Source organism: Talpa occidentalis, unplaced genomic scaffold (genome assembly GCF_014898055.3).
Source record: "Talpa occidentalis isolate TD23 unplaced genomic scaffold, MPIMG_talOcc4v2.1 talOcc4.16, whole genome shotgun sequence".
In the NCBI taxonomy this organism is placed as follows: domain Eukaryota; kingdom Metazoa; phylum Chordata; class Mammalia; order Eulipotyphla; family Talpidae; genus Talpa; species Talpa occidentalis.
The window spans coordinates 2381066-2393457 of NW_023601653.1; the positions used below are offsets into that span (position 1 = coordinate 2381066).

The following is a 12392-nucleotide window of genomic DNA, read 5'->3' on the forward strand; positions in this document are numbered from 1 at the left end:
GTGACCTGGGCGCACCATGCCGCTTTCATGCAACAGTCTTGGTGAGTGGGACAGGCGACCCTCACGGGCCTGCCAGGCTCGTGAAAGGACAACGCCGTCTCCACGGCCTCGGCGGCCGGTGCAAAGTCCTGACAGCAGGGCCGCCGCTGCCTCCTCCACGGGCTCCCTATGTTTTTCCCCAAAGCCACGCTGAGCCCTGCCCTGCGCCAGGCCGGCTGAGTGCCCACGCTGCGGCCAGTGGCGGGCCAGGCCACAGGCGCCCAACCTGTGAGCTCACATGGACGGACGGGGGTGGGGGGCAGTGAACAGGTAAAGAGACCTCAGGTGAGTGGAGTCAGGTCCACTCCAGTGAAAACAATGAAACCAATAGCAATGTAGAATGTGAGGGGGCAGGGCAGCATGGCTGGGGTGCATCCAGTTACGTAAGACCCCCCATCTGGGCCTGCTGTGGGTTCTGCCAGGCCCGGCTCCACACTGGGAAGACAGGAAGGCGGGCGGCCTGGTAGAGGGGGCTGGAGCAGCCCGAGCTCGGGTCACTGCCTGCGGACTCTGCAGGTCAAGGCAGCTGCAGCGTTCACCCACGACGCCACCCTTTGAAAACCAGGGGTGGGGCTGGGGGGCAGGACTCACGCCAGGCCCGAGCAGACGGGCTGGGTGAGCAGGCCCAGGGCTCCGGGCGAGGACTTAGCATCTACTCTGAAAACGGCTGGTGGATTCGGTGTCCGGGGCGAGGGAAAAGCGGAGTTGGGGCTCACGGCTCGCGTCTGCCTGGAGTTTCTGAGCAGCTCAGCGGCTGTGCCTGGGCTGGGGAGACCGGAGGGACCAGAGTGGGGGAGGCAGGCCAAGTGCCACCAAGTCCCACCAGCCGCCTGTGTGGGGACGTCTGGGTGGCCTCCAGCCTGAGAGGCCGGGACAGAGTCTGGAGCCCCGCACTGGTCGAAAGCTGCAGATCTCAGCCTTTCCATCCAGCCAAGATTTCAGGAGCACCTGCCTGCGCCACCTCAGGCCGGGAGCCCACAGGGTAGAGGCCGCCGGCCGCGGGGTGGAGGTTGAGAGCTCGGAATCTAGATCCGTCACTTCCCGCGTGACTCAAGTGCATGCCTTTGCTTCTCCGGGCCTCTGCGGCCTCCTCTGTCGGTGGGGCCGATGCCGCGACGGGTCAGATAAGCCTTAAGAGTCACGCCCAGGGCCCTGAAACATGGCATGGACTTGGCAGATGTGAGTGACCTAATCATCGCAGTCCCAAGTCAAGAGCCCGCAGTGAGCGCAGAGGCGCCATCCTGAGTGGTGGCGAGGCAGGCGCCAGCCGGGGCCAGGGGGGCTGCTCCCCACCCAGGCACTCCTGCCTCGCGCGCTGATGCCCCCGCCCCCCGGAGTTTAGAGGGGCTCCGAGCCGCCTGCGCTGGTTCTGGGCAGCCTGGGGCCCGGGGTCACGGGCATTAGCACCACTGCTCCCTGCTCCGGCACTGGGGCACACATCACCTTTCACAGCCTCAGTTTCCTTCTCCACAACATGGGCGTGACCCCTGGCGGTTAGGACGTTTGGGGGGGGGGTTGCAGGTGACACAGGAGGCTCCAAGCCGTAGGAGAGGATCTAGGGAGACACCAACAGGGGCCCTGGCACAGTCGCACACTCGGGGGAGGGCAGGGGGCACCCAGATGCCCATGCGGCCCAGCGGCAACCTCTCCCCCCCAGGCAGCCAGGCTGGCAGCTGGAGACAGGGCGCACAGCTGCAGACAACGTGCGGCGCCCTGAACCCCCAATGAGGCGCGAGTCGCCTGTTTATTTGTCTTCGTACTTCAACAGCGCAAATGCATTTCTCGCTGGGAAAAAAACTGCTGATCACTTTAATGTAAAACTAAACAGCTTCGGACAGCCGCACACTCACTCCGTAAACACCAATATTTTTTAAGGTAAACTCGAGAGGTTCCTTCCTGTTCTCTTTATTTACTCCTCATTCTTGGCCCACATTCAGGTGCTAAACACGCCTGGGAGGGGGCCCGCTGCTCCAGGGCAGGAGCACGTGGGACTCGGCCCCCCACCTCCCTGGGGTTTAGCTGGATGTGGTGTGTCTTTTAAAAGGGGCCACCATCTTCCCTAAGTGGGCACAGAACCCGCAGGTCCTTCTGTGGGGTGCAGAGGGCGGTTGACGAGACCCATGTGTTTCGGGAGCGGAGCCACCTCCTACAGCCTCGAGCCTGCTGGCTCAGGATGGGGGCAGGAAAAGCCGTAGCAGCGGAGCTCCTTCCAGAAGCTTCTTGCAGAAGCAGCCTGCCGAAGGTGGGCCTGCGGTGAAAGGCACTGGGCCAGGAGCCCTGCTCCTTGAGCCACGATCTGCTGCGGCCTTAGGGAACTCCCTGCCTCTCTGTGCCTCAGTTTCCCCATCGTGTGCGACGTAAAGGAGGGGATTCAACTAGGGGTTCTCAACAGCAGCAGAACCCTGTATTCCAAACACACCCTTGCGGTGACCCTGGCACCCTGGCTGCAGCAGGAGGCAAGGCTGGCAGGAATGCGTGCCCTGCTCACTCGCTGTGGAGTCTGGCCTCACCCCTGCAAGGTTCCTGGGGTGCTGGGAGTACCGGTTGGATCCCCTGGTCGGGCCCTGGTCCGAGCCTCCTCCCTTCGACACCTTATGATGCGGGCAAGGGGCTCAGGTCTGTCGCAGCCACCCTCGCTCCCTTGTCCCGACCGTCCCCCCTGCTATTCTGCCTGAACGCCTCTTCTCCGGGCCCGCCCCTAGCACTCTGTCTGGCCGACCCCAACTTGTTCCCCGGGACTCAGCTCAGGCCCCTCCAGAAAGCCTTCCTGTGTTGCACCCTGTGCCGTGGGCACGCGCAGCCCCGGACTCTCCGACCCAGCGCTGAGCCCAGGGTGGCTGCTAGACTGTGGGGACGAGGGGAGCCCCCCACTGCCTCAGAGCTCCAGGAGCGCTGAGCGGCAGGCTGGTTTCCTCCCTCTCCCCGGCCAGCACAGCCTCGTTGTGTGAGGGGAGAGGGGCTGACCCTGACCGTCCTTACGCAGCTGACAGCAAAGTCACAGCCAGTCCCTGGGCCGCGCCCGCACTCCAGGCCTGGACGGTCCACAGCCGTCCCGGCAGCATGCAGGGCCGCAGCCTCCACGCCCACCCCTCCCGCGGCCCTGTGGCTGTCCCTTTGGGTCGGGGACGCAGCCCCCGTGAGGCGCCCTTCCCGTTGGCGGGACCAGGCTGAACTCTCGCCACCCCGTGCCCGCCCCACCTCTGTCTCGGTCCCCGTGGGGTGGCTGGGGAAGATGTCGCGCTCTGTCCCGGGCAGGAGTGCCAAGTCCATAAACAGCAGAGAAAGCGCCGGGCTGGGAGGCCAGGCCCGGAGCAAACACATCCTTCCTGCTTGTTGTCCACGAGCCAAGGGCCCAGTCAGATCTCCAAGACAAAACAGAAAATAGGTGTCTTGTGAAGCCTCTTTAAAAATACCCAACCAAACAAAAAAGAATAAAATACAAATACTCCGCTGCCAAAACAGATGCCCCAGACCTGAGCGGGGCCGTGTGCCCCAGGCGGCACCGCAGACCCCGGCGTCCCGAGTCCCCGTGGGGCACGTTGCCCGCGGCCCGGATGGCGCTCGGGGTCACCCAGGCGTGTGCTCAGCCACTGCATCTGGGCAGACGCCGCAGCGAGCCTCCCCCTCAGCACAGCCGGACAGACCCCGACTGTTTATAGTGGCCATTAGCCATCCTCCTGCCCCGGCGCCCCTCCCTGTCACCCACCGCGGCCCGACCACATGCAGCTGGAAATAGCCGAGCTGGCAGCGCCGCCGGGCCCCGCTGGCCCTCCGCGGCGGTGGGAGCCGAGCAGGCAGCGGCCCAGCTGCTTGGCTGGGGCTCATCTCCGCCGCCGCCGTCAGGGTGACAGGGGCCCGCGGCCGCCCGCCGCCACCACCACGGAGTCAGACGCCAGAGGGGTTATTCGGGACAAGCCCTGGTGGAGCGCCTCCGCGGGGGGTCGGGGGGGGCCTGGCGTCCTCAGCTGGCAGCTGCCCTCGTGGTTTGGGCTCTGCCCACCACTCTCGCCTGTCTCCGTCTAAATAGTGAGCCTGTCCGCGGCACCTTGAGCTCTGTGCTTCCCCCGCCTGGAGAGCCGCCCGCCCCCGTGCTGTCCTGAGGGCCTGGTCCATCCGTCCCGCCGCGCCCCTGCCTGGTCCTCCCGGTGGAGTGACCAGCTCCCCACCCTGCACTTGGGCCCGCAGAAGAAGAAGCTCATCATGCAGAGTCTGTTTACTTATCCGCCTTCCACCTGAGGGGTCATTGCACAGAAGCACTCCTAGGAGTGGGCAGACCACTCTGGCCAGCGCGCCACCGGGCGGGCCGTGCCCTGGTGTCCCGGGTTCTCTGAGGCATGGTCTGCCCAGCCACTTTCTGTGGCTGTGAGGTGGCGTTGATGCCTCCCCTGCACACAATTTCCCCACCGTTGACACGTGAGCATGAAGGTGGACGTGGGGTTGTGGTCGAGGCCCTCGCCTGGGGCGCCGGGCAGCCGGTGATGCTGCGTGGAGTCGGGGCCGCTGCTGCAGCTCTCTAGTTGAAACAGCAGGAATGGCCAGGAGGAGAGACCCTAACCTCTGTCTAGCAGCTGCCTGAGCGCATGTCTTCCCAGCCAGGAGCCCTGATGTGGCAGGCGTGAGTCCCGCCCCAGGGAGCTAGGGGCAAGACACTGCCAACAACCAGGCACTGGGGCAGGGTGATGAGTGAAAGGTCGCCAGGAAGGGGTGCGGTGGGGTGGCAGGAGGAAGGAACAGTAGCATGTGCAAAGCCTAGAGGCAGGACAGGCAGGGCCAGGTAGGAGGGAGGCTCAGGAGCAGACCGGGGTGTGTGACAAGGTGTCTCTGTCCTCAGAGCCAAGCTGCCAGTGCTGCCCACCTCCCCACCTGACACCTGAGCTGTATCCTCACGTGTAGGGATGCCAAGGTCGCCTGCGGCTGCATAGCAGGCACATCACAGGCTCAAGCACAGCCCCCAGCCTCCTTCCACAGCTGTCCGGCCCCCCTGCTGCTGCAGCCTCACCCTACATATACACATACATACTACACATGTGTAGTAGCCTCACCCTGCACATACCCTATACATACCTGTGCAGGCACATGTATAGGTGGGCACACACGCCCCCGCACCCCACCAACCATGCACCTTTCCCTGCACCAGGCTTGCGGTTCTCAAAGAGGGCCCTGCCCGGTCCTCCCCACCTGCCTGGTCTCCTCCCCGTCACACACGCTTCTTTCCTGCAGAGCTGACCCCAGTCAGTGGTTAATCTAATTGGCGTCCATCCACTCTCCCCTGAACGGGCAGCTCATGAGGCAGGCGCTGACCTTGGTCCCCGAACTGCGTGATCGCGGAACGCCCCAGGACAGGCTCGTCGGGATGAGGCCGGGGGCAAGAGGTGACCCCTGATGAGACAGCGGCTCCTGCCAGCCCACGCCAGGGGGACGGCCAGCCGGTTGTGTGCAGATCCAGCAGGGTGTGAGGAGAAATAAAACCTCGCCCCACTGAGGGAACCCACCCCTGGCATCATCTGGAAGAAATACAGCAGATCCTTGATTGCTGTGGTTTCATCCGGCGGCATCTCACCGCACCCGTCTCAGTGATGAGAATCAAGGCCTCAGCCCGGACGTCGAGCAAAACGGCCTCATTCAAGGGCCTGCTCTCCTTACAGTTGTCTCACTTCATGTTACACGGTTGGGGGAGGCTCAGGAGGGGGTCAGAGTCCTCTGGGTCGGCCCCAGGACCTGTGTCGGGGTGCGGGAGCCCGCCTCCCGGGGAGCATGAGGACATCTGCTCCTGCTCCACGCCAGTCTCTCCACAGCCCCACTGTGCTCCCTCCTGGCCAGGTCGGCAGGCCCTGACCCCAGCCCTTCTCTGACCAGCTGCCCATCACCCCTGACGGGCGGTGACCTCTGCCCCGAGGACCGGCCGGGAGTGGAGCGCCCTCCCCAGGCACGTGGCGCAGCTACCGGCACCACCACACAACCTCGGGCCGTGTGCCCGGGGCCACACTCAAGACCGACCCAGCCCTGGTCTCGGGGACTCTGCTCCCTGGGGAGACGGAGAGGCAGGGCCAGGAGGTGGAGCCAGTGGTCAGGGACTGAGGTCTGAAAGGGGAGCTGGTGGGCAGAGACCGGGCAGCGAAACAGCAAGGTGGCCGTGGCCCCCAGGTGACATGGTCAGTGAGCGGGGAGGAGCCTGGCAGAGCCGCGCTCTTGGGTAGTTTTATTGACGTTGCAAGGAAGCCTTTGGAGGCCCCCGGGCAGGGGCCGGACCCCTCCGGGGCGCTGAGATGGGGTGAGATGGCGCTCAGCGTTGTTCTGTGTGTTCTGCTGTCATGGGCAGAGGAGTTAGGAATTCCTGGTGGGCCAGGTTAGGGTCATCCTGCCATGGGGAGTCCAGGTGCAGGCGCCTGGCAGCCAGAAGGGCGGACAGGCTGAGCGGTGGGGTGGGCAGCACTGGCGAATGGTAGCCGGGAAAGGCTTGGAGAGGGAAGAGAGCCCGAGGGGAGTCCTGGCCTCCCTGGCCTGTCTCACAGGTGCTCCGAGCTCCCTCCAAACCGGAGGACATGTTCGCCAGGCACGTGGCTGGGCTCAGGTAGGAGGGTCACAAAGCACCAAAACATCCAGTAAAGAGACATGGATCCATCAGTGTGCAAAGGACGTGAACAAACAAGCACATGAAAAGATGCTCAATGTCGTTAGTTAGGGAAATGCAAATCAAAACCATAATGAGATACCACTTCACACCCACGAAGATGGTTATAATTAAAAACAAAACAAAAAAAAAAAAAAACAATGGAAAATAACAAAGCACTAGAGAAACTGGAGACCTTGCATTTTGCTGATAGGAGTGTAAAGCAGTGTGTAGCCAGGGTAGAAAACAATCTGGCAGCTCCTTCGAAAGTCAAACAAACATCAAGTAACCACATGACCCAAAATACCACAATTAGGTGTATACCCAAGAGTCCAAAGTGTTCGCTCAAAATCAGGTGCACCCGTGTTCACCAGCAGTATTATCCACAACAGCAGAAGAGTGGCGACAACCCAAGTGTTCATTGGCTGGTGAATACACAGGACATGGATTAGATGTGCGGTGGAATATTATACTGCCATGAAAAGGCAACGTACTCACACCTGTTCCCACAGGAATGTCATTGACCACTCGATGCGTGAAGCCAGGCACAAAAGCCCACACACTGGATGATGCCACTTACAGGAAATGCCCAGAGGAGGCAAATCTGTGGACAGAAGGTCACTTAGCACATGCCAGGGGTTGGGGGAGGGACAGGAACAATTGGGACTGGTTGATCGTGGGTACAAGGCTTCTTTTGGGGGTGAGGGAATTGTTCTGGAATTAGATGGAGGTGATGTCTTTTTGACCTTGTGACCAACTACTCAACAAAGTGTGTGTGTCCTCTCAGGTGGTGATTCTATGGGCTGTGAGTGGTATCTCAACCAGACCAGACCCTGGGAATAATGAGAGCTGGCGGGCACCGAGCATGAGAGGACAGGGCCTGTCCCCGCCCCAAGCAGGTCTGGGTCCCTGAGAGCAGGTGACCCGGCCTCATTCAAGGGCCTGCTCTCCTTACAGTTGTCTCACTTCACGTTACACAGTTGCGGGGAGGCTCGGGAGGTGGGCAGAGTCCTCTGGGATGGCCCCAGGACCTCTGACAGGAGGGACAATTCCAGAAGCTGAAGCTGCTTGGAGACAGGAAGTGCGAGGCGAGACTGTGTGCTCCCTGCTCCCGACGTGGAGGCTCCGTGACGTCCCTGAGCTCATGCCGGTGCTCACACTGGGCACCGTGGCTTCGTCCTGCAGGTGCCAGCCGCTGTACCAAGTGCTTTTCCTCTAATTTTCCTTGATTCCCCAAACAACTTCAGCTCCTGTCATTGTCCCTGTTTTCTAGAGAAGGAAACAAGACCCGAAACAGTTGCGCGGCCCACCCAAGGTCACAGCAGGTTGCTCACTGCCTTTTGTGCCCTGGTTGGTATGGCCGGCAGAATAGGAACCAGAACCAGAACCCGCTGATGGTCACAGAGACACATCATGTGACTGATGATCAGAACGAGCTTGCAGCAGCCGAACCAGGCAGCAAACCTGGGGTCTTTGGGACACCCGGAGCTGCCTGGCCAGGGCTAGGGGACCTGGGCAGCAGCTGGCCTCGAGGCGGGGCCCAGGTGATGGCTGCAGTGACCCCCTGAAGGCCTCACACCTAGCAGAGCAAGCCTTCCGCTGGGCGGGCCCCTCGGGCTGGCCTTGTGCAAGGCCAGAGACCCCGCTCCTGTGCCTCGGCAAGGCTCGGCGTCAGCAAGGCTGTGGAGGGAGAGCTGTGCCTCCTGCACAAAGGCCACCTGCTGGGGAGCCGGCACCCCCAGAGCCAGCCCAGGGGGCCTTCAAGAGGAGCCTGCAGGCCCGTGACCCACCGTGCCCGCGCCTGCACCTCCAGCAGCCCAGGCAGTGTCCTGGGTCTGGGGGAACCCAGGCCCCAGAGCTCGAAAACCCGTCTGTGCTTTACCCCAAATCTAATCCATCTGGTTCTCATTTATTTACACTTAACTCATCAAATGCGATTTTGCAACAGCCGCTGGATAGCCAAGAGGCTTTTTGCTAAGCCTGCCTCCTGAGGAGCTGGGGGAGGGCGGCCCCCGCCCTCGGGGACCAGGACGGAGCTCTCAGGGCTGGAGGTCAAGTTCGGTCCCCAGGCTGGGCGGGGCCTCTGCCTGGGCTTCTGGACCCCCGGCTGGGGGCTGGGCTGCCTAGAGAGCACGGGCGGCCTGACACACAGTAGGCTCTTGGCTGCCAGGAAGCCTGGGTGGGTCCGGGCAGAACATAGAGTCTCTGTTTCAAATCGTGAAACGTTCGTGGGAAACACAACGCCACCAAAGCCGGGTCCAGAGGTAATTTTCAGTTATTATAAATAACCCAGAACCTGGATCCTGGTCCGGAGGAGGACAAACAGCCAGCTTTTAATGAAAACAAACAGCAACACCTTGGGCCAAAAGTAGGCCTCGCGGCCAGACCGCAGTCCTGCCGGGGCTCTCGGAAGCCGGTCCGCCCGCCTGTTGCTGTGGGCTCCCGAGGCTCCTGGCTGGCTCCCTCGTGGGCCCGGACACCACCTTTGATGCCAAACCGCTGTGCCCCGATCCTGCCAGCCATCGTCACAGTGGCCACAGGGAACGGGAGGGAGAGGCAGGCGCCAGAGGCCCAGAGCAGCAGGGAAACCTGCGGGCAGGGAGAGGCTGTGCCCGGCAGGAGGTGGCCCACGGTGGGGACAGTCGACTGGCAACCACTTGCACATGGGAGTTGGAGGGACAGGTGAGGTGGGGGCTTCAAGGACAAGCACTTCTCAGTCCTGGGGGCTGGGGCAAGGGAGGGCAGACACCCAGCTGGGGGGAGCCTCAGCCCAGGGAGCAGCCTTTGGGGACCATCGGCTACGTGTCCGCAAGCCCAGACCACGCTGGAGTGATCTGTTTTGAAGGGAGTCTCCCAGCCCCCCAGCCAAGGGCTCCCTGAGGCCAGGACTTCCCACAGCTCAGCTTCCTTGCCCTCCCCAGCACCCCTGCCCGCACCCCACCCCTGGCCAGAAGAATGAGGGGCTCCATCAGTCACTGGCACGAAGAGCATCTGTGTGTGGAGGGGGAAAGCCCTCGCCGAGGAGGCTGCAGGCCGGTGCCTCCCAGAGGGCCCGGCCACCCATGGCTGGGGCAGGCGGGACCTTGGGCTGGGTCCTCCCTCCACACTGCATCCTCCGCTCTCCTGTTGCCAATTAGAAGGGCATCCCGGCCGAGAGGAGCCTCCTGGAGCCTGCCCCCGAGGCGCGGGGCCTCCGCTGGGCTTTGTAACTAAGTCCTTGTGTTGAGGAGTTCCCTGCCTTCTGGGAACATTCAGCAGTGGCCATAAATAAAGATGAGGGACCAGGAGCTGCCAGCAGGGTTCAGAGGCAGAGCACTCCCCACCCCGGGGCCCGCGCGAGACGGCGGCTCATGGATTGGAAACAGCTTTCCAGCCCTTGCACGCGGCTCAGCCCGCGCCCTGGCCTCGGTGACCCTCAGGCCGCGGGGGGCCATGGAGCTGCTGCCCGTGTGCTGTGCTGGGCCTGGCCAGGGCCTCCGGGGAGCCCAGCCTGACCCCGGCCAGTAGGCAGCACCGCACAGGCCCCAGTGGATCCTGTTGGAGGGCAGCATCATGCGGTGAGGGCTCGCGTGGGGTCTCAGGCTTTCATGCAACCGCTGGAGAAGTTGGTGAAGGCCACAGGCCACCGTGACGGTGATTCCCTGCCTGGGGGAGGCTATTTGGACCAGAGGGGAGAAAGGGTACGGAGGGGGCAGCCCCCCTCCCTCCGGCTTCATCTCCAGGCTTTATCATTTGGGAACTGGGACAAGAAATGTTTACATGACCTGGCGTTTGTTTCGAATTATTCATCAGTGTTGGCGAGTCCTGCTCCTCTCTGTAAACAGCTCTGTCCCGGCAGCGCCCCGCCAGCGCGCTGAGGGCTGGAGACGCCTTCCGTCAAGCACCCCTCGGTCCCCACTCCTAGTGAGGTGAGGAGACTGGCCAGGCCACGGCTGAGGAGCTCGTCTGTATTGGGGCCACGTTTCCACACCGGGATTCAGCATTCGAGGGCCTGGAGCGGGAACCTCTCCCGGGGCTGGGGAGCTGCGTGCCAGGCGCAGGCAGAGACCCGGGGTCCACGGAAGAACGCGCCTGGCAGGGGCCTGGGCAGCCAGGGGCGCTCGAGGTCCTACCAGTGTGCACCAGCTCTGGGCCCAGGGGCCTCCGGGGCAGGCCGGGCCTGCAGGGCCTTCCTCACTCTGCGTGGCAGGCAGGCTCCGGCTCTGCGTGGGCATCAGGGCTCACGAGCTTACACGCAGGGGCACGCCCGCTCGAACTCCTGTTCAAAGTGGCCACTTCTTCCTGGCACTCATCCCAGTGCACTGGCGTGGCCCACAGCAAGGGGCCCGAGGCACGGGCCTAGGAGCTGGGCGCCGGGCTGGGGCCTGCCTTGGCCTGAGCTGCGGCGTGACTTTGGGCAAGTGAGTTCACCTCTGTGCTTCGGTGTCCCCTGTGTTAATGGAGGCACAGGCCTGCCCTGTGGCCCAGGGTCGCTGCGAGGATCGCGCGAATCGACATTCGTGAGGCTTGCAGACCCTGGAGGGAGGAGAGCTTGGGCTGTGACGGGTCGGCGGACCCTGTGGCTTGGCTCGTGGTCCAGTGCAGCCAGGAGATAGACCCCGAGGCGAGGCGGACCCGCGGGGATGTGGCGGGAGAAAGGCCTTGCGAGTGATTCCTCTCCAGCCTGCCCAGCTCCCTCCGCCCCCCAGGCCCCCCAGCAGGCTTCTCTCAGCAAGGGACACCTTTAGCTGTCAGCGCTGCCGGGCTCCTCTGCCTCCTCTGCCTCCCTCCTGGCGACCGCAGAGCTGACATTTGAGCTCGTCAGAGAATAATGACCTGCTCGCTGCGGCTCAAAGCAGCCAGCCGGGGGCCCCTCCAGTGGCGAAGTGGTCTGTGCCCCCCGGCCCGGGCAGGGCCCAGGTGACACGGGGCCGGAGCAGCGTCCTCCGGTGCATGCAGCCAACTCCACTGATCCTTTACCTTCCCGCGCCCTCGCTCCAGCAGCGAAGATGACCGGGTGAGAAGGAATAATCAAAAAAACTCAATGCCAGAGCGAGTGTGTGCGCGTGCGCGTGTGCACGTGTGTGTGTGTGTGTGTGTGTGTGTGTGTGTGTGTCTGTGCGCACGTGTTGGGGATTGGCTAGAAGCCCCCAGTAGCTCGGGTTGCCTGTGTGGTTTCATGTATTTGCCTATTAAGTGACAGAGCAGTCATGGCATGAGGGGACGGAGCCCTTCCTCCATTAAAGGAGCTGGCAGTGCGGGGTGGTGACTTGGTCATCGAAACACGCTGCCCCGTGCGGACCCAGAGCCTCTCTCCAGCCAGCGGCGCCCTCTGTGCCAGCAGCCTCTGGCCAAAGTGAGTGCGGGCCCCGGGGCCTCTTCTCCGGAGACAAGCTGGAGAGACCGCGTGGCCGCTGGGTCAGTCAGAGGTCAGGGCCCTACAAAACCTGCCAGCTCCCTGGGCTTTTGAAACCTATTTGCAAAGCAGCAAGTCCAGAGGAGGGGTGCGGGTGCCAGGCCCCCCGTCCTGGCCTCCAAACTGCAGGGCCTGTGCTGCTGGGTGTGAGTCCCGGTGTGGGTGATGGGAGAGGGCGTGCTGGAGTTCGGCTGGCGCGGCTCTGCAGGGGGCTCTGGCCAGATTGGGGGAAGAGTAGCCACTGAGAGACAGTCCAGGTCAGGAGTCAGGCCTCCAGGTTCAAACCCTGCCTCGGTGGGAGCCTGGACAGGTGACTGCCTGGCGTGCCTCAGTCTCTCATCCATCAAA

The 12392-nt window shown here is 63.1% G+C and overlaps 1 protein-coding gene across 2 annotated transcripts in view; it reads left to right on the forward strand.

The window, feature by feature from the left end:
• SCUBE1 (signal peptide, CUB domain and EGF like domain containing 1) overlaps positions 1 to 12392 on the forward strand; it is a 78866-nt gene that overhangs the window by 23310 nt on the left and 43164 nt on the right. The gene's annotated exons all lie outside the window — the stretch shown is intronic.